Below are 21,379 nucleotides of genomic sequence, written 5' to 3' on the forward strand. Positions count from 1 at the left end.
AACCCATCGTTCTGGTGTCTACGTTTGTCAGCGGAGAGGCGCCCCCCACCCCTTTAGATCTGCTGCTGGTTGTTGCAAACACAGGGCAGATTTCTTCCTTGCTCAGGAGACGAGCTGGTCGGGGCTGGAAAATCGGATGCTGGTTTTAAATGACAGAAAAAGTGCCTTGCGACCACCACCCTCGTCCCAGACACCGGGATCACAGTGGGGGCTGGGATTCGTGCAGAGTGGGGGCGTCCCCAGTCAGGCGGGAGTGACGGGGACTGCTGCCCTCAAGCCATCAGCAACACACTGACACAGAGAATAGGCAGCAGTAACGAAACCAACCAAAAGCCAACCTGTGTTCACCGCCGCCCGTCCTTAACAGTGTCAGCAGACACTCTCCACCAGGGCGGAGCACAGTCCCCGACTCCCACCCCGCCGTACACCCCTGGAGCTGGCACAGGGAGGGCCCAAAGCCAAAGCTTTAAAGCAGGAGAGAGCCCCCCCATCCCGGGAAGGTTTTCACAGTCTAGTTAACACTCACCCCCTCGCCACGTCCCAGGCCCCATCTGCCTTAAGCTCCCTAGGCGTGAGATGCCAGTCCCCAGCACACACCGCGGGCCTCAAGCTCACCTAGTAATCGACTTATTATCCCGATAATAAACATAGTAAGTTATGAGAGCTGATTTTTTCTTAAGGAGAAAAATGATGTGATTTCAGATGTCATGTTTTGAATAATATGAGTTTCATGCCCGTCATTAATCACCCATAGGAAACTGACCATTACAGGTACTAATTGATCCTGTCCTTTGCTGTCAGATTATTAATGCCACCGGTATAACGCGTGTTATTCCAGAACTTATTGTCAGTATACGGTGTCTGCACAGACTATGGAGATTTGGTCTGGTAAGAGGAAAGTAAGTCAAGAGCGATGAGAATAATTATCTAAAGTGATTAAAATAAACAATTAATCTTTCGTGCTGGAAATAAAGCCACTTTATCGGTCCCAGACCATCATTCGGAGAAGATGGGCTCACCTGGAAGTGCTCCCCTTGCCAGGAAGCAGGTCTGGCTTTGGAAAAGGGAATCTGGGCACCCTCGGGTTTGCAGAGTCCCCGGCTGGGACCCGCCTCCTCACTGCCATCGCCCCTCCCGGCAGCTACTGTCATTTGCCGGTTTCAAGGAAGCAGCTCGCTCAGAAACGCTTCAGATGTCTTTGAAATCAAGGGTAATGCTCTCCGATTTATTTTTCTTTCCCTCTTAAATAGCATTCAAGCGCTGCCGAAATTAAGCAGTGCATGCTTTCGCCGGGTGAATTTCAGAATATGCGAAATTGATCTTCTTCTAAAGCACGGTTTCGGTGCGTGTAACGGCTCTACTTCGGCTCAAACTCTTAGTGCCCAAGAATGAAAATGAATTACCGATGACAAAGCACTTCTTTCAACTCCCGTACTTCACATTTAAGTTGGAATAAAAGTAATTCCACGGCCACGAAATAAATAGAATCAGTTCACAAAGGGCATAGAGAAGATCTGGGTAGAAACCTCTTTCGTATTCGCTTTCTTACACGCATGGATTCAGTTTCCTCCGTCTGGCTCAAAGACGGTAAGAACTAGAGGAAGAAGAAATGAGTGTGTACGGAATCTCATCGGGCCCCAGGCCGGTTTGACAGGTGGAGCCCTGAGCAGAGACGCGAGTCTTCTGTGCAGAGCACACGACTCCCTGAGTGTCTGAGCCAACACCACAAGGTCCGTCGCCTGCGTACCCCAGCGCTGCTGTTCCCACATCCAGAGGCACGGATGTCCCAGGTACCCAGAAAACCAGTCCGAACTGGTTTCATTAAGATAAGGATGTAGGGGTCTGGCAGTCTCGTGTCCGGAAAGGTGTTCAGAACACTTGACTATTTCATGGCATTAATTACCTTCTCGGGACATCCTTTCTGAGCTGAGAATCTCGCCTTTCCAGAACCCATGGACAGAACGGTCTTTTATTCCATCAGCCAAATGTTATGTAAATATTTCCTCCCTGAGTTCTAGTTGAAGAGTTTGGTCTAAGCATTGCTGTCCTATGGATGACCATATAGACGAAGCGGGCGACAATGAGAAGGGTCAAATCACAGGGGACTTAAGGGGTGCATTCAGGCCCCCGAGGCGCTGGCTCTTCCTTCGGAGCTTTCTGAGGCTGATCCGAGCTTGGGAGGCCTCTCCCGTCATCCCTCATACCCAAATCCCAACTCCAGAGATGCAGGGGAGCCCTGCCAAATCGGGGAGTCTCAAGGACAGCTTCTCACTCCCGGTCCCTGCCCCCCAGCTAACAACCCTTCGGGTCTTCCTGCTCCCTGCCATTGCTACAGAGGGCGGCTTCTTTGTAGTGTAGCTGCTTTCCACGTGGGAACTGATGGTCTCTAGGCTATAAAAAGACGCTCTCTGCATCCCATCGTGACCAAATTTGGGGGCAAGTGTACAACTACAGGTCAAAGCGTGTGTGTCGCTGGAGGAAAAGCAGATTTTTATGCTCCCTTTTTCTACTTGGCAAGCAGAAGTCTGCAGCCTGAGCTGAGTGCCAGGAAGAAACAGCTGGCAAATCAAAACACACTGAAAAGCGGCGAGAAGCGCTTAGGAGCTTTTGGAAGAAACATTTTTGCAAGCGGGGTAAAAGTTCAAGCCATACTTAACATGCAGAGAGGAGTCTAAAGCAGAAAACAGGAAGGCTGAAGCCGGTGCAGACACAGGCCCGGGGGCGACTCCGGCCCTCCCCCAGCTGCGTGCGCCGGGGCGGGACGTGGCGGCCACAGTGGACGCCGGAGGAAGGGCGATTCAGAGACCGTGAGAATGAGACGAGGAGAGGGAGAGGGACGAGGGAGAAGCGGCCAGGGAGCAGGTGCAGACGGCCAGCAGCAAGAGCCGAGGCTGAGGGCAGAGCTGGCAGCGGAGGACGACGAAGGACAGGGAGTTTAGCTGCCCCCAGGTTTCCGACTCCAGAGCGTCTGGGACACTGCCACCTCCTAAGTGGCATGGTGGAGGGGGCCGGTTCCAGGAGGGCCCAGGCGGGCTGCAGGGCTCAGCCCGCCCGCAGCCTCCACGTCTCCCGGGACATTCGGCCTCCTGCCCGGCCCGATCCCCCACGTGGTCACCTCCTCGCGTCGCCATTGCCGGAGCGCTCCGCACAGGTGCCCGCCCCAGAGTGGCGAAGCTGCTCTTCCTCTCTGCGGAACCCGCCTCCCGCACGGAGACGTCTGGCTTGAAGCCTCCCTTCGTTTCTGTCTCCGCCCGCGTCCCCCGCCCACCGTGTGGCACCCGGTCCGCAGACTCCGCCAGCGTCGTCGCTCGCTAGCGCCTCCCACCGCGCACCTGTCTGAGCAGCACCTGCCGGGTGATGCGTCCGCGTTTATCATCGGCTTTTCACGCACCGCGGTTCCTGAGCCCCAGCCTTAGCGGTTTCCTTCCCTCACCTCCTCGCTTGACACAGAAGCGAGTGGGCGAACGATCCGATAAATACGAAGCTAGCCCCAAAGCCGGCTCCTCCCTCCAGCCGGTCCCGTTGGCTTCGCTGGCGTGGCACCTTTGCTGTCACGCAGGCCCCTGCCCCCCAGAAGGTCTCGCACTCGGCTCGATCTTGTTACCTTTTTGGAATTTCCTAACTGTTGCAAAGGGTCCCCACCGCTTTCCCTGGCACTGGATGCTGGAGGTTGCGGGGCTGCGGGGCTGCGGTCTGGCTGCCTCGGCCATGCGCTCGGAGCTGTCTCATCACGCGCCGGAGAGGATCCCCCGGCCGCTTCCTGCGTTTCTTTGTTTTCTTAGCCAGCTCCTTTTCCGCTGTGCCGAATGTGCTGTCTTCCCCATCGACACGGGAGATCTGAGTTTGAAGGATGGGCAGGGCCAGCTGGGCCGGAGACCGAAGCCTCGTCCTGGGCGCCCTGGGCCCCAGGGTGGGATGAGCAGAGTGGGTTTGCTTTGCTAAACTTGCGCAGCGGTTCCGAGAGCATCATGCTCCTCCCTCCAAATTGTCCCTGGCAGCCTTTCCCAAGCTTCCTTCATATTTCTTCCCCTTCCCATCAACATGAATCCGGCAACTCGGAATTATTTTAATCGGCTCCCGCGTAAAAGCGTGTTGGCGCTGGGGGCGGGCAGCACCCACGGTCACACAGACCTCAACGTGTCAACGCGCATTTATAGCGACTGTAAGGATTGAATTGCGCTGTTTTTTCTTCTTTTTTTTTTTTTTCTCGCACCAGATCACTGTTCAACCAGGGATAGGACCTAAAAGCATAAATGCTAAGAAATCCACCTCTGACAAGCAAGCTTTGCGGCAAATACGAATGGTGCCTTAAATATAAAAGTGAATAAAATATTAACATTTCAAAGAAAGAACTCGACGTGGAAATAAAGGGCCGGAGCATGGGAGCCGAGGCGGCCGTCCATGACGTTTCTCCACGACTTTCTGTGAGTCTCTTTCCCGCACGAACCTGACGGTATCGCTCATGTTTACGCCTTAAGCTTTGGGCCTGAATGCTTTCGACATTTAAGCCTCCTGTCTCAACTGAGCTTAAATTATATAAATCGTTTTCTTAACGGTAGTGACATCTATGTTTTCACATTTTCCTACATGCCATTTAGAAAAATCTGCTATGCCATCTAAATTTTCTAATTTCCTTTTATAGAATTTTGTGAAATAAACGTGAGTTTTTCCAATGTCTCCGTTTGATGCGTATTTTTCATTTATTTCTTATTTTTGCAACGTTTAGGTCAATAACTGCTTCCGCTTGTTAAAATTACTTTAGCTAGTGCTTTGATTATTTTGGTTATTTTTTCCAAAGAACCAGATATATTTATACTTTTTAAAAGTACAACATGCATGTGGAGAGTCCACATACTATATACATACGACTTGATTTTTGATTTTTTTTTTTTTTTTTTTTTTTTACTGTGGTAAAAGTCACACAACGTGAATTAATTACCAATACGTTTTGATGGACATTTGGGTCCTTTCACCTTTTGGCTGTGGCGAAAAGCTCTGCAGCGAATGTTCACGCGCGAGAACTTGAGTGTCTGGCTTCAGTCCCTCTGGTTACAGGCGTGGGAGCGGCGTCGCTGGGTCCTCCGTTACTCCACGCTGAACTTCCGAGGAGTCGCCCAGTTGCTTCCCACGGGGCCAAAGGGTGCCGCCCGCGATCCCCCCAGCGGAGCACGTCGCTTCGGTTTCTCCTCATTCTCGCCGGCACATGGCGTTTTCTGCGTTGCGTGTCTGTTTCCGCTTTGGGTTTTGAGTGAGGACAGCCTCGCGGCAGTGACGTGTGGTTTTGTCTGCATTTCCCTAGAACTAGCGATGCTGAGCGCCTTCTCGGGTGCTCGTGAATCGTTTGGATGTCTTCTTCCAAGAAGTGTCTATGCGAGTCCTCACCCTGTTTTTAAATGGGGGGCTTTGTCTTTCTGCGGCTGAGTTGCAGTTCCCGCCTGTCCCCTCTTTTCCACATTGATCTTCCCTTCCCACGGGGTAGACACTTGTTCCCGCGGACCCCTCTCGAGAGTATCTCTCTTTTCCCCTCTCTCTCCCTCCCTCCTTCTCTCTCTCCCTCTCTCTCTCTCTCTCTCTCTCTCTCTGTCTCTCCTTCTCTTACCCTCTCACCCTCTCCTTCTCCACCCCTCCTCCCAGCTTAATGGTTTCCACCTCAAGCCTGTCTAAGGCTTTCTAAAAATAGACTTGAAAAGCAGTAACACCCTCCTCGATTCCACGTTTTCCTTCCCTGCTCCCCGGAGCCTCCTCCGTCTGTGTCACGCAGGGCTCCGGATGTCACACCGGGCTCCGGATGCCGTCAGCCTCCCCAGCCCCCAGCTCCTCGAGCCCTTAACTCTTTGGTTCCTTTGATCTCGGCTTGGCAAACCACCTATTTTGGCCTAAACTTATTTTTTTTCTTATAGTTCCCTGCTGAGGGCACCCAATAATAGTCAGAACACAGTAACAGTCTGGATTTTCCCAGCACTTCTTCCAAGCTTCGGGCTTATCAGGCGTATGGTCTACCTGTCATGTTATTTTAGGCGACTGTTGAACCGCACGCCCACCCCCACTGCATAACAGAGAGTTTGGGGTTGCAACTTAGGATAACTTTTGACCTCAAAGCCCATCTGCGATGACAAAGTTTAAAACGCGCCACAAAGTGTCATTTTCTAATTTAGTTGAGGTATGAAATGAATCCCTCAATTCGATACTGTATATACAGGAATCCAGAGTAGATGCAGTGTGAGAGCTCCCATTAAATTGCTATCGCTGCCCTAATTATCAGAGACTTGGTGGTTTAAAACCCACACATCTGCTAGTTTTCAACTCTGGAGATCAGAAGTCCAAAACGGGTCTCAATGGGCTAAAATCGAGGTGTCAGCAGGGCTGTGCTCCTTCTTAAGGCACCAGTGTGGGACTTTTTTTTTTCCAGCTTTTAAGACCACCTACCTTCAGCTTGTAGCCTCTTTCCATCTTCAAGGTCAGCAGTGGTTGGGTGAATCTTACAGTGAATCACTTGGACAGTCTCACCGCTCTGTCCCTCCCCCACTGTAAGAACCCGTGCGATCCCGTTGAGCCCAGCTGGGTAGTCCAGGGTGATCGCCACGTCCAAGGTCAGCTAATTAGCCATCTTAATTCTCTGTGCAACCTTTAGTCTCCCCCGTCACATCGCCAGATATATCCACAGATTTCAAGGATTAGGATGCAGACGTTGTTTGAAGGGCAGGGAAGGGGGGCATATCGTTTTGTTTAGCTCCTGTGGTAAAACCTAAAATGAGTTTCAAACTCACTTGACAATCCAGCGAGGATTTTCCTGGTCAGTGGCTGTTCTTCCGCTTGTCCACTCAGGATGCCACACAGCCATCATTTCTGGCTCCCCCTTTTTCAACCCACGGTTTCCTAGTTCGCTGTCCTTGGCACAGAAGGAAGAAGTGTGTTGAGACAAGGGTTTCCTAGGCCAGATCTGGGGGCGGAGCAGGTCACTTCCGCACGGACTCGTTGGCAGGGACCAAGCTTCCGTAGAGGCGTGAGGACGTTTCAGTGAAGAGCCAGGCAGCCTCCGCCACAGCAGGCAGCGTGCTTATGAGGGGAGCTCAAAGCCAGCAAGAGACCACTGTGCGGCGCAAAGTAGTAATCGAGTAAGAATAAAGCTGCTAAATATGTTGACATTTTTACTCTACATTATAATGTGATGGGAAATGGCCAGGCAGATATTTATATTTCGACTATGCAAGGTTTCTTCCCAACACAGTGTTGGAAGAGTCATTGAACATAAAGATCAGTTAATAATTTTTCTTTTACGAAGCCTTGTTTTTCTTCTCCAAATTAGCTCCCTTTTTCTGCTATTATATGCATCTTATCGGTCACATGATATCTAGCGGATGTTTTTAAATTAAAAAAAAAAAACACATCAGCTTTAATCTGTCTTCAAATTTTGTAAAACGTGAGAAACAAACTGCATTTTGAAAACAGTTATTTGGAAATGTTTTCACTGTATGTGATGTTCTTTTTAAAAATGACATGCAAAAACTACAAAACTTCTAATGTTTTCACACAAACTTAGAAATAGAATTTTCTAACTGGTTTAGAAGTCCTCTAAATAAAAAAATAAAAAATAAAAAACGAGATTTAAATTCTCTGTTAAAAATATTTGAAAAAAAAAAACAAAACATTTCGATTAACTTACAATAAAGCAGCATCAGAATAAAAACAATTTACCGGCTAAATGGCATTAAAAGTTTGCATAATCGGTGAGTGAGATGAAACCTGTCTTCGGATGTGCCTCATTTTATTGAATTAAGAACTAAAGAAAAGGTATGTAACAATTTTAGAGATGTTAAAACGCAAAGGCAAATAACGTGCATCTTAAAGTGTGGATTTGGCAGGGCACAGATCCAGTCCTGCGAGTCTCCTATTTATAGCCGCATATCATTGTGAGGTTCTTCTGCAGATATGACAGCCACTAATTTTAATCAAAGGAATAAAGCAAACTTAGAACCAAACCTTTAATTTGCCGCCTCACGAAGCGTTCAAGAAAGATACTAAATTATAATAAGGTATATTCAATCATGCTGTGCTAGGATATAATAATAGTAATGTTAAAAGAAATAAAGGGTTTTGTGCAATTAGTAAGTACAATAGACTTAAAAGTATTTTGAAATATTGTTCATTTTCACTTTTTTTAAGTCGTTTTGTTTTATTTCTGTAAATCGCATAATAAATCGCCATGGTACGCATGCCTCATTTTAAATGGAAATCATCGCTAACCGAGATATGTAAATTGAATGAATAAACAAAATAAGCTGGGGCAGGATTCTCACCAAAATGGATCCTCAGACAAAACGTTCTGAGTTTCCAGGCCCACCGCCCCCGGCCCGCTGGTGCAGGCCCCGTGATGGCCTGTCCCCCGCTTTCACCCCATCGTCTTTTTGGCTCGCCCTGCCCGCCCCATCCTCGACGCCGTGGTCCTCAGTGCCCTGCAGCTGGGACCCCATTCCTGCCAGTGCCTCCGTCACGGCCCCCTCCCTTCCTTCTCCCTAGATTAATACTTCTCCCTTTCAAAGGAACACCAGCGCACGTGACCCCCCGGGCCTCGCTCGTGTCCTCCGTCTCCCCCGGAGCCCCGAGTTTCCGCCCCGCACTCTGACCCTCTCCCCTTCGTGTCCAGCATCCGTCGGTGCGTCTGCTGTGACCGCTTGACGGCCGGGGGCAGCCGACCTGCCCTCGAGTCTCCTAACCTGTTCCAGCCGCTGGCTTCCAGGAAGTCACCCCGTAATTTATTTAAATGAATTGAAGAATGGTGAACATTTTAAAAAAAGCAAGAAAGCCATTTATCGACTTTGTGCCGTAACGCGCAACTGGATTATGCCATTTGGGTTATGCCAGTTGAATCCGCAGTTTCTCCTGCCCCGAGGAGTCCAATAACTGCCCCGCGACCGAAGGGTCGGTCAGTGTCAGAGACAGAAAACAAGCCGTGCGAATGATCTGCCTCAGACCTCACGTCGCGTCACCGGTGAAGATGCACGAGCAGAGCATTTGGGTAAATTCTGACGTTTGCTGATTGAAAGCCGAGAGCAGGTATCTCATTTTTGTGTTTTTATGAAAACCTCAGTCAACTGTAGAAATCTTGGTCAACTTATGTCTTTTAAAAATAGATTATTATAATTTTATCATCCAGTTTCTAACACAAAAAAAGATGGTTTTTTAAAATTACATATTCATTACCTTTTGAGATGTTGTTTTTGGGGGGTGGCCTTACTTACACTAATAAACAGCATGAGCGCAGGAGCAGAACCCGAGCAGGACCAGCTCTTTGCTGCCTTCTGGCCCCCGAACTAAAACATTCCCGCGACATCACCCCTTCCTCTGGGAGTCTCAATGGCGGGAAGCCTCCCCAGGCCATGTCTTCTGACCCAGGTAGCCCAAGAAGTGACGTTTATTTCCCAAGGAATAATCCGGCAAGGAACGTGTCTAAAGCATCACGCCCACCTCCCAGCAGGTTAAGACAGGTTCGGCGCCTCGCCATCAATGTCCCCGGCTGAGCTGTGCATGCAAAGCCCTCAGCCTCTGCCTCCCAGGGGACCCTTGCCTGGCTCCCGAGGGGAGAGCAATGAGGGTGCGTGCTTTCCCTCCACTTCTCCCGACCCAGGGTGCATGCGAGGGAGGGGCTCCCACTGTGGCTACAGATTCTAGTCCCCACCCGGAAACTAAGGCGGCAATATACAATCTTTACCCAAAGCTGCTTGGATGATAATAATCCATTCACCGATTTACCCGCTGAGTTATACATTGAAGCTCTACTACATATTAAGTTCCGTGCCAGAAGCTAGGGCTTAACAGGTGAATAAGACAGTTCCTCCTTGCACAAAGCTCCCTGGAGAGCAGATGGATGAGGGGAAAACAATGCCTAGCAGAGCGTGGTGATGGTCACGGGAGGAGTCACAGGAGGGCCGCGGGGCGTAGACGCGGAGAGAGCGCTAAGCTTCAGAAGTTAGGGAACAGGTCACAGAGGCCAGTGGAGGAGGAGGGGGCGGACACTCAGGAACAGAAGCCCCAGAACACGCACAATGGGGGTCTGGCGGGAGGACGGGCGGGGGCAGTGGGGAGAGGTGCCATCAGAAAGGGAACTGGGGACCAGCTTCAAGACACTAACAGTGTCCCCTGGGGAAACAGTGGTTACGGAATGCAAAGCATGAGAATACAGCCATCGCCTTCACATGCAGAAAGACGCCTCTCGAGAGTGTGCAGCCGAGGTGAGCTGCAGGGATCCGGGGGGTGGAGGGGGCATTGCACACCTGAGCCGCGGCCGCAGAGCTGGGGACGGAGGCAGAGGCAGGACCCGCGTCGCCGCGGCTTAATCACTTACTGGTCTAGAAGAGAAACCTTTAAAAAAGAAGGACTAAAAAATGATGCCCAGGATTCCCGCTTGGGTGAAGGGGTAGGGTGGATTCACCGATGATGAGAAATGGAGGAAGTTTTGGGACGGAGTGGGCGGGTGGGAAGAAGGATGCTGAGTGCGAATTTGGCCGTGGTAAAATCAAGGTGCTTCTGGAGCATCCAGGAAGAGATTCTTAATTCCGGCTCCATGTGTGGGAGGGACGGTGCCTCAGAAAAAAAGATCTGAGCTGGCCATACACGGATTATGAATTTGTGATCATGACTGCTGAAGCGTTTTTGAAAAGCAATGACTGATTGCACTTAGCTTTTCATGACAATGTGACACAACTTAACCTGCGTGTTTTGGCTGGCCCGTCACCCCCTGCCGGCCCATCACTCACCCGCACCCGTGTCCACTCAACTTGACGCACAGGTCTGCTGCCCCCTGCGTCTTTCCCAAAGTCCCTTTTCTCACCTGAGTCCATCTGGTAAACACGTCTGCCTGGTTATCTTTTAATTACATCTTGCCTCCTGCTTTCCTGGCCCAAGGAGGCGGCCCCCATCGGCCAGGAACGAATCCGTTGCTTATCGTATTTCCCTGTTTTTTTATTAAAGTCTCTTGGCGTCCCTCAAACATTGTGACTGATGATGAAAAGCGTCCTTTAAAGAGTCTCTGTCTGTTGAGTTTTTCAAATTTAATTGTCTTTTTTCTCCCTGATGACCCATGGCGCATAGAGCGAGTAAACGGGCAAGAATTCACACATCTGTCTCGGCAGAGCCCGCGGTCGCTGGGGCCTTTTACCGCACAGGGCCGGACTCCCGCCTCACTTAACTCGGGCTCGATTACTCCCACAGAGCACAGCAGCTGACGGCTATCCCGGAGCAGGCACGTTTGATCCAAACTGTCACAGAGGAGCTTCCCACACGGATGCAAGTGTGCAGACCAGCAGGTTACCGCACGTGACTCATGAAAGGATGTGAGTTCATCACCTCTGCCCTGGGACCACTCCGATTTCAAAATGATCTCTTAGTCTACTCTTTAGCTCATCGATAATGAGCAACTCCTTTCTAGTTGTGTGTATAGAGAAGAAAATGACTGCATACAAATCAAAGCAGCACCGTGTGCCCTTCGATGCCATCCTGACTGCACGGCCCTGCCCCTTGAGAGAGCGAGGGGCAAGCAGAGGACCCGAGTTCACTGTTACGCGTAAAAGGGCCACGTACAGTTCAAACTCCAACCGAAAGCTGACTTTAAAGAACCGATTGAAAAAGTAAGTACTGTTTCAACTGAAATGATGGTTTTCACTCTGCAAGATGCTTAGCCATAAATTTCCTTAGTCCATAAATTTTCCAAACGCATTTAGTTGTATTTGGGATTTTAAAATCTCAGTGTTACCAGTTCAACGTCCGCGTGCCCGACACCTCAAAGCCAGAACTCAACACATCGGAGTTCAGAGTCGTTATCCATCAAGAAGGCGCCAGCCGAGAAGATGTGAGCCCTGGTACTTTCTCAAATCCATTTTAAGAAAGTAGAGTTCAAGCTTCTTTTGTGTGCAGGCAAGGGCAAATGGGAGTGGTTGTTTTTGTAAAAACTCAAGCCCCAAGAAGAATTTCTCTAAGCATTAGAATGTCTAAAGCAGGTATTAGCCTGAAGGCCAGGGGAGCACACAGACTTGACCAAGATGGAGTCGGAGAGAGCCAGCAAGCCAGTCTGCTACCACAGGAAGAGGGACTTGCCACACCCCCTCTGCACACGCCAAAGATCGCGCTCGATCTCACACTAGGGAATTTGTTACTTATAAGATCTGAACATCTGAAATGTCCTTTTTTTTTCCTATGTAGCTTAAGTCTGTACTTGTACACTCCTCATATTTGTCTTATTTCTGTTTCTTTATGAACACAGTTTTGTGAAATTTGAATACGGTATTATGCATACAAAACTGCTCAATAAACTTAGGAATGCGAAGGTGCTTATTTTCTCTGTTTTATCATATTTCATTGTTCTTTTAAGACATGGAGGACTTTGACCTTTGAGAGTAACGCACAGAAGATATACAGTTATTACTGGAAAACCTAGAAAACCGCAAGTCTATATTAGATATAAATAAAAATACACAGAAAAACAAGCAAGTAAAAAGAAGATTTCACTCTGAGTTAGAGAAAAATAAGATTTTTTCCTTTTTTAGAGGAAGTAAATGTCTGAGAGAAGATGTGCGTAGAGGACAATCTACAGGTTTCAGTGGAAAATTTTCAATAAGTTAGTACATATTTTTCGAAATGCGAAGAAAAAGGAAAGACTTTGAATATCTGTCTAATAAGATGCAGCAGGGTAGGAGGATTTAGTTTACAGTAATGTCACTTAAATATTCTGCTTACGATGCACCAGTCATTTGTAAGTGACCCACGTTTGTTGTTAACTCATTTAATCTTCACAGCGAACCCATATGGCGGTCAGTATTATTGCTCCTATTTACAGACCAGGGACATGGGATTCATAGATATTAATAATTTGGCTAAGGTTAAATAGAAGATGAAAGACAAAATAGGGTCTTAAGCCCTGACATTTTCCTTTAAAAAGCCACACTGTTAATTACCACGAGTCGATGAAACTGACTCTTGGCGTCCCGAGCTGTTGGCATCTCCTGATAACTAGGACGGACTGTGTCACCAGAGGACCATGTCAGTAGAGATTGTTTCTACTCTTGAAGTCTAAATAGGGCAATGCTAAAGGATCCTGGTTAAAATCCCTGTAAGACGAAACGAGAATGAGTTCATGATTAGGGTAATGGTATAATTTATTGTCCAAAACGGGGCATTTTCGAGACTGAATAGAGCACATTGAAAATTAAATTAGAACAAAAGTACTTTGCACAGCAAACCAGAATAAATGAATATAAAACTGTTTCCTATAATTCACATATTATGAGGCAAGACCCCATCAAATAAATTAAAATTTTAGATGTCAAGAAGAATTAGAATTAAAGAGCAGATGCCTTTCTCACGAATGTGAATTGTTTGTCTCTGTCATTTATCTTCTGCAAAAAGTAACATTTACCTTACGTCAGCTCATGCATTAGAAAAAGGGCAAATCAACATTGAAATACAGTGGGTTGGCATAAACCCTGAAATGTCCTTGCCATCACAAAGACTGGTGATTTTTCTCTGAAGCGGGTATTTAGGTGGCTTGAAACATCACAATGGTGGTGTCTCTGGGTCATTTGTCCTTTCACACTCCACTTTGTCATTCTGAACACCCATGCACCTGTTATTCACATCCGATTCGAGTTTTTTCTCCCTCTGGAGATACAAAGACTCTGCTTTGCCAAGCCCAGTTTTTATTATTTTAGGCCAAGCTAAAATTTCCATCTTTTCCCAATAATAGCCATTAGATAAGAGGAAGAGGAATTTTGTTAAATCATCTGGCTGTCCCTCGTAAGTCATTCATTATATTTTACACAATAGAGAAAAAAGAAAAGCTCATGACAAGTTTCTATGGATTTGAGGATGATTCATAAAAATGAACAATTAAAGAAAATTTAGAGAGATTAGATCACACGTCAAATGTTAAGAAGAAAAAACATGATACCCTCACATCTTCCATTTTAACATTGTCATAAATTGACTTTATTTGTTATAGCTGATTTAAAAAAACAAAAAATAAACCACTTTTACAGTATCATTTCATGTATCTTTTTCTGTGGCATATTGACTTTGTTACATTTATAATAAAAATTGCTGTTTTTCAGTTTGGGTGATGTCTCTCACTCTATAATCGGCTGTGTTATTTGAAAGAGGCATGAGACCAATCATTTCGTAAGTTTTGACCTTTATTATTTTAACCATTAGCAGTAGGTAAAATAAATGTCTCATCAAGTATTTCACTAAATCCTTTATTATTCAATACATTAGATTTTTAGGGGGGTTTATTTTCAGCCTCTATCCGTCTTAAAGTCAGTTTACATGCCCACTCTCTGCTTCCAACATTCACGTTTTGCACATTGTTCTTTGTGGGTTTCCGAACACCATTATTCCAGAAATTGTGTGTGCTAATATTTACACATAACTCACAGATATATTTCCATTACCCTGCTTATTAAATATAAATTTCACATAATTTGCATTATATTACCTGAGTTTTTATTGTCTTCATGCTGGAAATTTTCCGACAATAACAGATATTTAGGCAACCAGCAATCTGCCTCTATCCATGTTTATATGAAGATATAGTACTTACTATATGTACTTTGAGATTGTCAACATAAGTTTCTCTTTTGGTATTTAAAACATCCAGCATTCAAATGCAAATTCATATAGGGTTCAGCAGAAAAAGGAAGGAAGGAAGGAAGGAAGGAAGGAAGGAAGGAAGGAAGGAAGGAAGGAAGGAAGGAAGGAAGGAGGCTGCTTTTCCCATGTTTCATTTCCCCTTAAGAAATATCTGGAACTACAAAACTTTTTTGTAGTCGTAAAGCTTTTACACTTTATTTCAGGTGGTAAAATATTAGCTCTAAGTAAATTAAGAAAAGTTTATTATAATCATCACAGAAGCTACTAAAATAGTAACACCAATAAATATATTCTTAGAAGGGATGAAGCACAGATTAGCAGTTACAAAATGGCCACAGGGACACAGAGTGCAACAGAGGGGTATGATTAATAGCACTGTAATGGCCGTGTGTACAGCCAGAAGGGCGACAGACTGATCAGGGGATCCCTTTATAAACGATATTAACGTCTAACCAATACGCCAAGTACTTGAAACTAATATAAAATGAAAAAGTTTTAAAAATATATACTTAGTAATAACTAGAACGAGTAAACAGAATCAGCAAGGATTTAGGACACCTGGAATTCTTTCAAATGCACATGGAACATCACTAAGACAGACTATGCAATGATTCATAAAGCAAACCTTACATTTTTAAAAGAATAGAAATTATAAAAGTAGATTCTATAATCGTAACGAAACTAAGTAGATTCAAATAAGTGGTCAATAGATCTTTGACAAAGGTCAAGAAAAGAATAGTGTTTTTCCAATAAGTGATGCTGAAATAATCACAGATCCATGCAAAAAAAAAAAAAAAAAATCTCCTGAACCCATACCTCACAGTTCATACAAAAATTAAAGAAAAAATATACCAGAGAGCTAAATATGAAACAAAACTGAACATTTAGGGAAAAAAGTTCTAGACAGGCGTGAGAAAAACTTTGTGATTGTGAATCCTCAGTCCTTAGACACCAAAAGCATGATCGATAAATGTAAAAAAGCAAAATCAGACTTCATCAAAACTAAAAATCTGGTACTTCGAAAGATAGTTTCAAGAAGAAAATAGCAAGTCATAGACTAGGAGAAAATACTTGCTAATCAGAGGTCTGAGAAAAGACTCGAATCCAGAAAACATAAAGACCCCTCAAAACTCAAAGACAAGGAAGCAAACAGCACAGTTTGAAAGAGAAAAACATAGACAAAGGGTCTGAACCGACACTTCTCCAAGAAGACACACAGGTGGGAACCAGGCTCCTGACGAGACGCTCCGCTTCAGCCCCTGCGAAGATGCAGGTGGAACCACAGCCAGACGCCCGTGTCCACCGTTAGAATGGTTCAAAGAAAATAAGAAAATAAGAAAAGGTAACAGGAAAGCCGCCCATGCGCAGACCGGCGGGAACGCAGGCCCCCGCCGTCTCTCTCACTGCTGGTGGGAACGCGAAAAGGCAGTGTGTCTTCTAAGCGGTCTGCGTTTCTCACGCAGGTGGCACACGCTTACCGCCGCCCCGCGGTCTCGCTCCTAGACACCCCGCCCCCCACCCATGGCTGTCGACAGCGTCAGATGATGGAAGGTCAGACTATGGAGACAGGTGGCCGGAGCGGGGTGTCAGCTGGGGGGCTGATGACCGAGCTTCCCGGCGCCTGCCCGACGGTCCTTTCGTGGGCTTCTTGCAAGGAAGACGACCCCACGGCCCGTCCAGGCTCACGGTGTGACAGCTGGCCTCCAGGCTGGCGGTCACCTGGGTTTTCCCTAATCTCTCATTTTGTATCTTACTCTATTTCCTCAGCCTCCTGACTCCAACGGGGTTATAGGGTTCACCTAGATTACTCGTTTATTTTCTTCAAGTTCTATTTCCTTGTAAATAATGCAGAGGCCATTAAATTTTTAATGCAAGTGTATTACCATTCCAGTAACCCCCAAACCAGGGTTTACAAAATTCGGTCTAGTTCAGTATCATGGGGAAACTATCGATTTTATTTTGGAGGGACACAGAAGTATTCTATGCATTTTATAAAGTTACAACCTTCTTTACCCGTCAAAACCATCTGGTCCTTCAAGCTTCGCTGCCAGACACAGCTCGTATAAAGAAGCATACTTGCTACAGTTCACGCTGATTTCCCCCCGTATGAGTCGTGGTGACGTTTAATACGTGTGCAGGCACACCCATGTTCACAGGCATGTCACCAGTTGCATTGTGGAAAGAATAAATGTGACAAATGGAAAATAACAGAAAATTTAAAAAATAATGGCAAACTACATTTTTTTCTTTTTTTTACGGGGCTTTTCCTTCCTATACATATTAGGGTATCACGTGTGAAAGTTACCGGCGGGGCAGGGTGTCCCTGCAGCGTCACACAGTGTCCCCTTGGCTCACAGCTCGCCGTTTCCTATGTCGCAGTGTGAACCTTAGAGGAGCCGCTTGCGTTTGCTTCATCACCGTCTCTGTCTCTGTCCGTCGCTTCGACCCGACCCGGCACCTGCTCAGTGCCGTGTGCTCAGGGCAGAAGCGCCACAAACGCCTCGTGGGTGAACGGATGCGTGGACGGCTAATGCCGCTGTGGCGTTCTGCAGTCGCTCACCCGACGGGGCCAGAGTTCCTCCTGTGTCCATGCTGTGGGGTCGTCGCTGCCCGTGTGCGTTTACTGGAAGACGTGCTCCTTTCTGAGGTCTCTAGGGGAGGGTCCCTGGCATCACCCCTGGCAGCTCCCTGCCCTGGGTTGGGTCAGCTTGGAAACAGGAGAGGAGAGAGACACCATTGACCGCTGGCTTTAGCATTCCTTCTGCACCCATCAGAATGTTCTAGACCCTCCACGACAGAATCGGAGAGGGAGAAGCAGGGCCCGCGCAGGCCTTACTTCACAGGTTCAGTTGCCAAGTGCTTTGGGCTTCCTCTGGCCGTAGACGTCGGCAGCCCAGGGCTACACGCGCCCTTCCAGCATCTTCCAAGCCTCCTTCCGGCTGCAGGCCTCAGACTGGCCTCTCCTCTGACCTTTGGCCTCCAGCCTGCGGGTCGCCGAGTCTCCTGGTTCCTGTAGGACACCCTGCCACCACCCCTTTCTCTTGCATTGACCACAGCACAAATTCTCTGTCATTGTCCCTACCATTGGTGAGATTGAGCCGAGAAGAACAGAGGATAGATAGTGAAATTTGAATCCGAGATAAACACATCGTTTTTAGCACAAACACGTCCCAAATAGTGCACTGGATATGGGAAATTAGAACTTAACGGGACGCCCTGTGCTCTGCCTGGCAGCCCCATTACCTGCAGACCCGGAAATGTTGCTGGAAGGCGTGTGCCTTCTCCCAAGTCGGCCACCACGGACGCTTCCATCTGTCCCTCCCTGGAGACTTATTGGACATCTGCCTCTGTCTGCCAAGCCACAGACTCACCCAGCAGGCTCCCCAGGATCCGCCAAGCCCTAAGCACCAAGCTTCAGCCTCTCACCATTCTGGAGGGGTGGGAGGGAACCAATAGCCTTTGTCCCGAGAAACCGTCTCGTGATTTCCAACTGTCCTCAACCCAGCCTTCGAGCTCGGCGACACCCCCTTGCAACTGTTTTCCGAGTCCTGCACCCCACTTTGAGCCACACGGGGCCTGGCCAGCTACTGTCACTTCTTGAAGTTCCTGGCATCAGCCACAGTGAAGAGACAGAGTTCTCTAGTGAACGCCTGTTGCGTGTTTATATTTGCTTCTATTCTTTGTGTCATTTCTTCGGGAAAGAATTTCAATGGCATGATTGTATGAATATGCATGAGCACGTCTGTGACTCATAAAACTCCGCTCTATCTCATTTTGGTCCATTTTCCCCAACTCCTCACAGCTGGCCTCCTGGCTGCCTCCCACGGACAAACCCAAGATGTCTGCGGCAGCTCGGATGCGTGGACCCCCCAAGTTCAGAAAGTGAAAGGCCCAGCGCCTTCCTCAGAGCATGCACAGAGAGGCCTTTATGTCACGGCACGGAGTGCTCAGGAGACCTCGGGTTCCGGTAGCGTCTCAGGTCCTTACCCTCCACAGGGCTCTGCTCCAGATAGAGTCCCCAAGACGTGGGCCAGTGGGCCGAACCCAGCGGACACCGCCTCTGCTCCGGTGCTTGGGCCAGGCCCCTTGACCCCCCGGGCGGGTGGAACCGTGACCCGGCACGGGGACCGCTGGGTATGTGTCGGGGTCTAAGCAGCACACCCCGAATCCCACCGCTCGTGATAACATGCTCCAGCGTGAAATCAGGACACCCAGGTGTCCCCAGAGGTAAAGGTGCAGCTTTGCCCATCGGGCCCTAGATCAGCACGACACTCAAGAGTCAGAAGTGCGTGTCCGTCTTCGGGCCTGGATGCCACAGGCGACTGGCACCAAGGCTGCTGTTCTCTTTCCCGAGTGATGCCCAGGCTGACGTCGCACTGCCCAGGGACGCCTTCTCGCCCCGCCTTCCCATCGCCCTGCCTGCCTCAAGGCTTTACGACAAAGCCTGTGCCCCATGAGCTGCCTCTCCTAACCCATCGTTCGTCCTGGTCCCCAAGTCCCAGGACAGGGCTCACACCCCAAAGCCGAGGCTCGTCCTGCCTCCTCCTGCATTTCGAAAGGCCCGTTGGCAGCCTCAGGAGACAGCACTTCTGGGCCATGCTCTGTTTCTGGTGGAGATACCTTCCTTACCTGTAATACCTGCACCACTAAGAAGTGGTTAAGGAAGCTGAATAAAACATCTTTGATGCAGAATGCATATCACTAAAGTAGAACCCTTTTGGCAGAAAAACATTTAACCAGTCCATAAAAATAATTAGAAATAAACATTTTAGACATTTATTTTGAGAAGTTATGCAAAAGGTCTTATGTATACAGATTCCCGACGGAGGGGAAAGAAGAAAACGGTGCATGTCAGAGAGTTAGCGGGGTTGCCAAAATTTGCTATAAATTCACTTCTACTTTTCTTTCAACCAAAGTTAAGAGGGATCCCGATGACATAGTTCTCTTTTCAACAACAAAATAACACATTAGCTCATCATAAGTACAAAAATCTTTCTGCCACTAAATGCTAGAATTATCTCACATAGCAATTTACACAGAAGGGAGCAAGAGAATGTCCTTAATGATATTTTTTTTAGAAAACACACCGAAGCCAGTTTTCCTGGACTGCTTTTTGAGCAATTCTAGATGACATCTAACCCTAAAGGCGCATCGCCAAACTGTAACTCAGAAAGGCTCCCCTATGAGAGGCTAAGCTTAGGTGGACCAAAATTATGGCTTTCTAATAGTTTGACTCAGAGGATAAAATGTAGAATATAGAGTAGAAGGGAGATAAAAAATGTATTTGACTATCTTTCCTAAATAGCACTAATGTTCACTGGGTACACAAATATTTTATGTACATTAAACAGAGTAAACAGAACACAGACTGGCCTCTTCTGTACGATCCAGGGAAGGCATGCAAGAAATGCGTATTTATAAGTAGGTGTACACCCACAGATACGTACGCACCTATTCGAACTGTGCTGTGTGCAGGGTAACCATTAAATAACATACCTCTTCCAATTTTTCAAAATGTTATCTCTCAAAACACAATGCCAGAGCTAGCACAAGGCACTCACGGTCTAGCTGTACACACACGGTGAGGGTATGATACCCACTGAAGAGGCAGGATGGAAAAAGCACCTGCGGGCAGAGAGGAAGAAGTAATAAAACAGACCGGGACGCGACGTTCGGATGCGATCTTGAAGAACGAGCAGGTGTTGATTAACGTGGAGGGGGAACAGCATCCCCACGGAGCGGACGGCCCGAGGGGCAGCGCGGGACGGGAGACGGCACAGGCGGGTGGGCAGGTGGGCAGGCGGTCCGCCGGGCAGCTGCAGAGCGCGTGGCAGCCCCAGAGGGGCCGCTGGGCCGGTGGGCGAACGTCGAAGGCGTGTGTTGTTGGAGAAGGAGACGGGGAAAGCCGTGCCTGGCCATGCGATCAGGGACTTCAGTGAGAGCTGGCGGACCGCGGAAGAAGAGGATCAGCCTTCCTGTCACCGTCCAGAGTGCGGGGACACGTGGCACTCGCGTGCGGGGACACGTGGCACTCGCGTGCGGGGAAACGTGGCACTCCTCCGGACCGCCAGGCTGCTGTTTTACTGTATGCTTCTCTTTCCTGTCCCGTCGAGTTTTGCGATTCACTCTATCATTTATTTTTTTTTAGGCGAGGCAACCCTCGGTTGACCTCACAGATCGTGAGGACCTCGTCAGCTCACAATCCCTTATTTTTTATTTTTTACGCGTACAGCACCTGGTCGTCCTCGGTGGTCTCCCATCCAACTACTCACCATGCCCCACCCTGCTTAGCTTCCGAGATCAGACGGGATCGGACGTGTTCAGGATGGCGTGGCCGTAGACTTCACTCTATTATTAATTCTAGTCTCTGCTGACATTTTCGTCGTCAGCTTCTTCTAGAAGAGCTCAGTCTTTTGCCTGTGCGTGTGTTTCTCACACCCTCGTTTCATCTCTTTCTCTCTCTCTCTCTCTCTCGTTCCGAGCTCCTGAATGACGAGGTCTTGACTTTGTAGACATTCTCCAACAAATCAAAGACTCAATTAAACTTGTCCACCACAGCGGCCTCATCATAGTCATAATCTCTCTTTTTTCAATCCCAGCGAAAATCAAAGTCGCATTTAGTTTATTTTGATTTAATTCCATGTGGAGCTGCAGAACTAAAACCCTAAACAGCAACTTAGAATCATGTGAGTCGAACAGCTCATTTTACAGATTTAGACAGGTCCCCGTAACAGGACGACGG

General features: G+C 47.9%; 1 pseudogene; it reads right to left on the reverse strand.

The window, feature by feature from the left end:
• Window positions 1–20,860: 20,860 nt before the first annotated feature.
• On the reverse strand, window positions 20,861–20,979 carry LOC111729961 (annotated as a pseudogene).
• Window positions 20,980–21,379: the final 400 nt, after the last annotated feature.

Source organism: Pteropus vampyrus, unplaced genomic scaffold (genome assembly GCF_000151845.1).
Source record: "Pteropus vampyrus isolate Shadow unplaced genomic scaffold, Pvam_2.0 Scaffold293, whole genome shotgun sequence".
In the NCBI taxonomy this organism is placed as follows: Eukaryota; Metazoa; Chordata; class Mammalia; order Chiroptera; family Pteropodidae; genus Pteropus; species Pteropus vampyrus.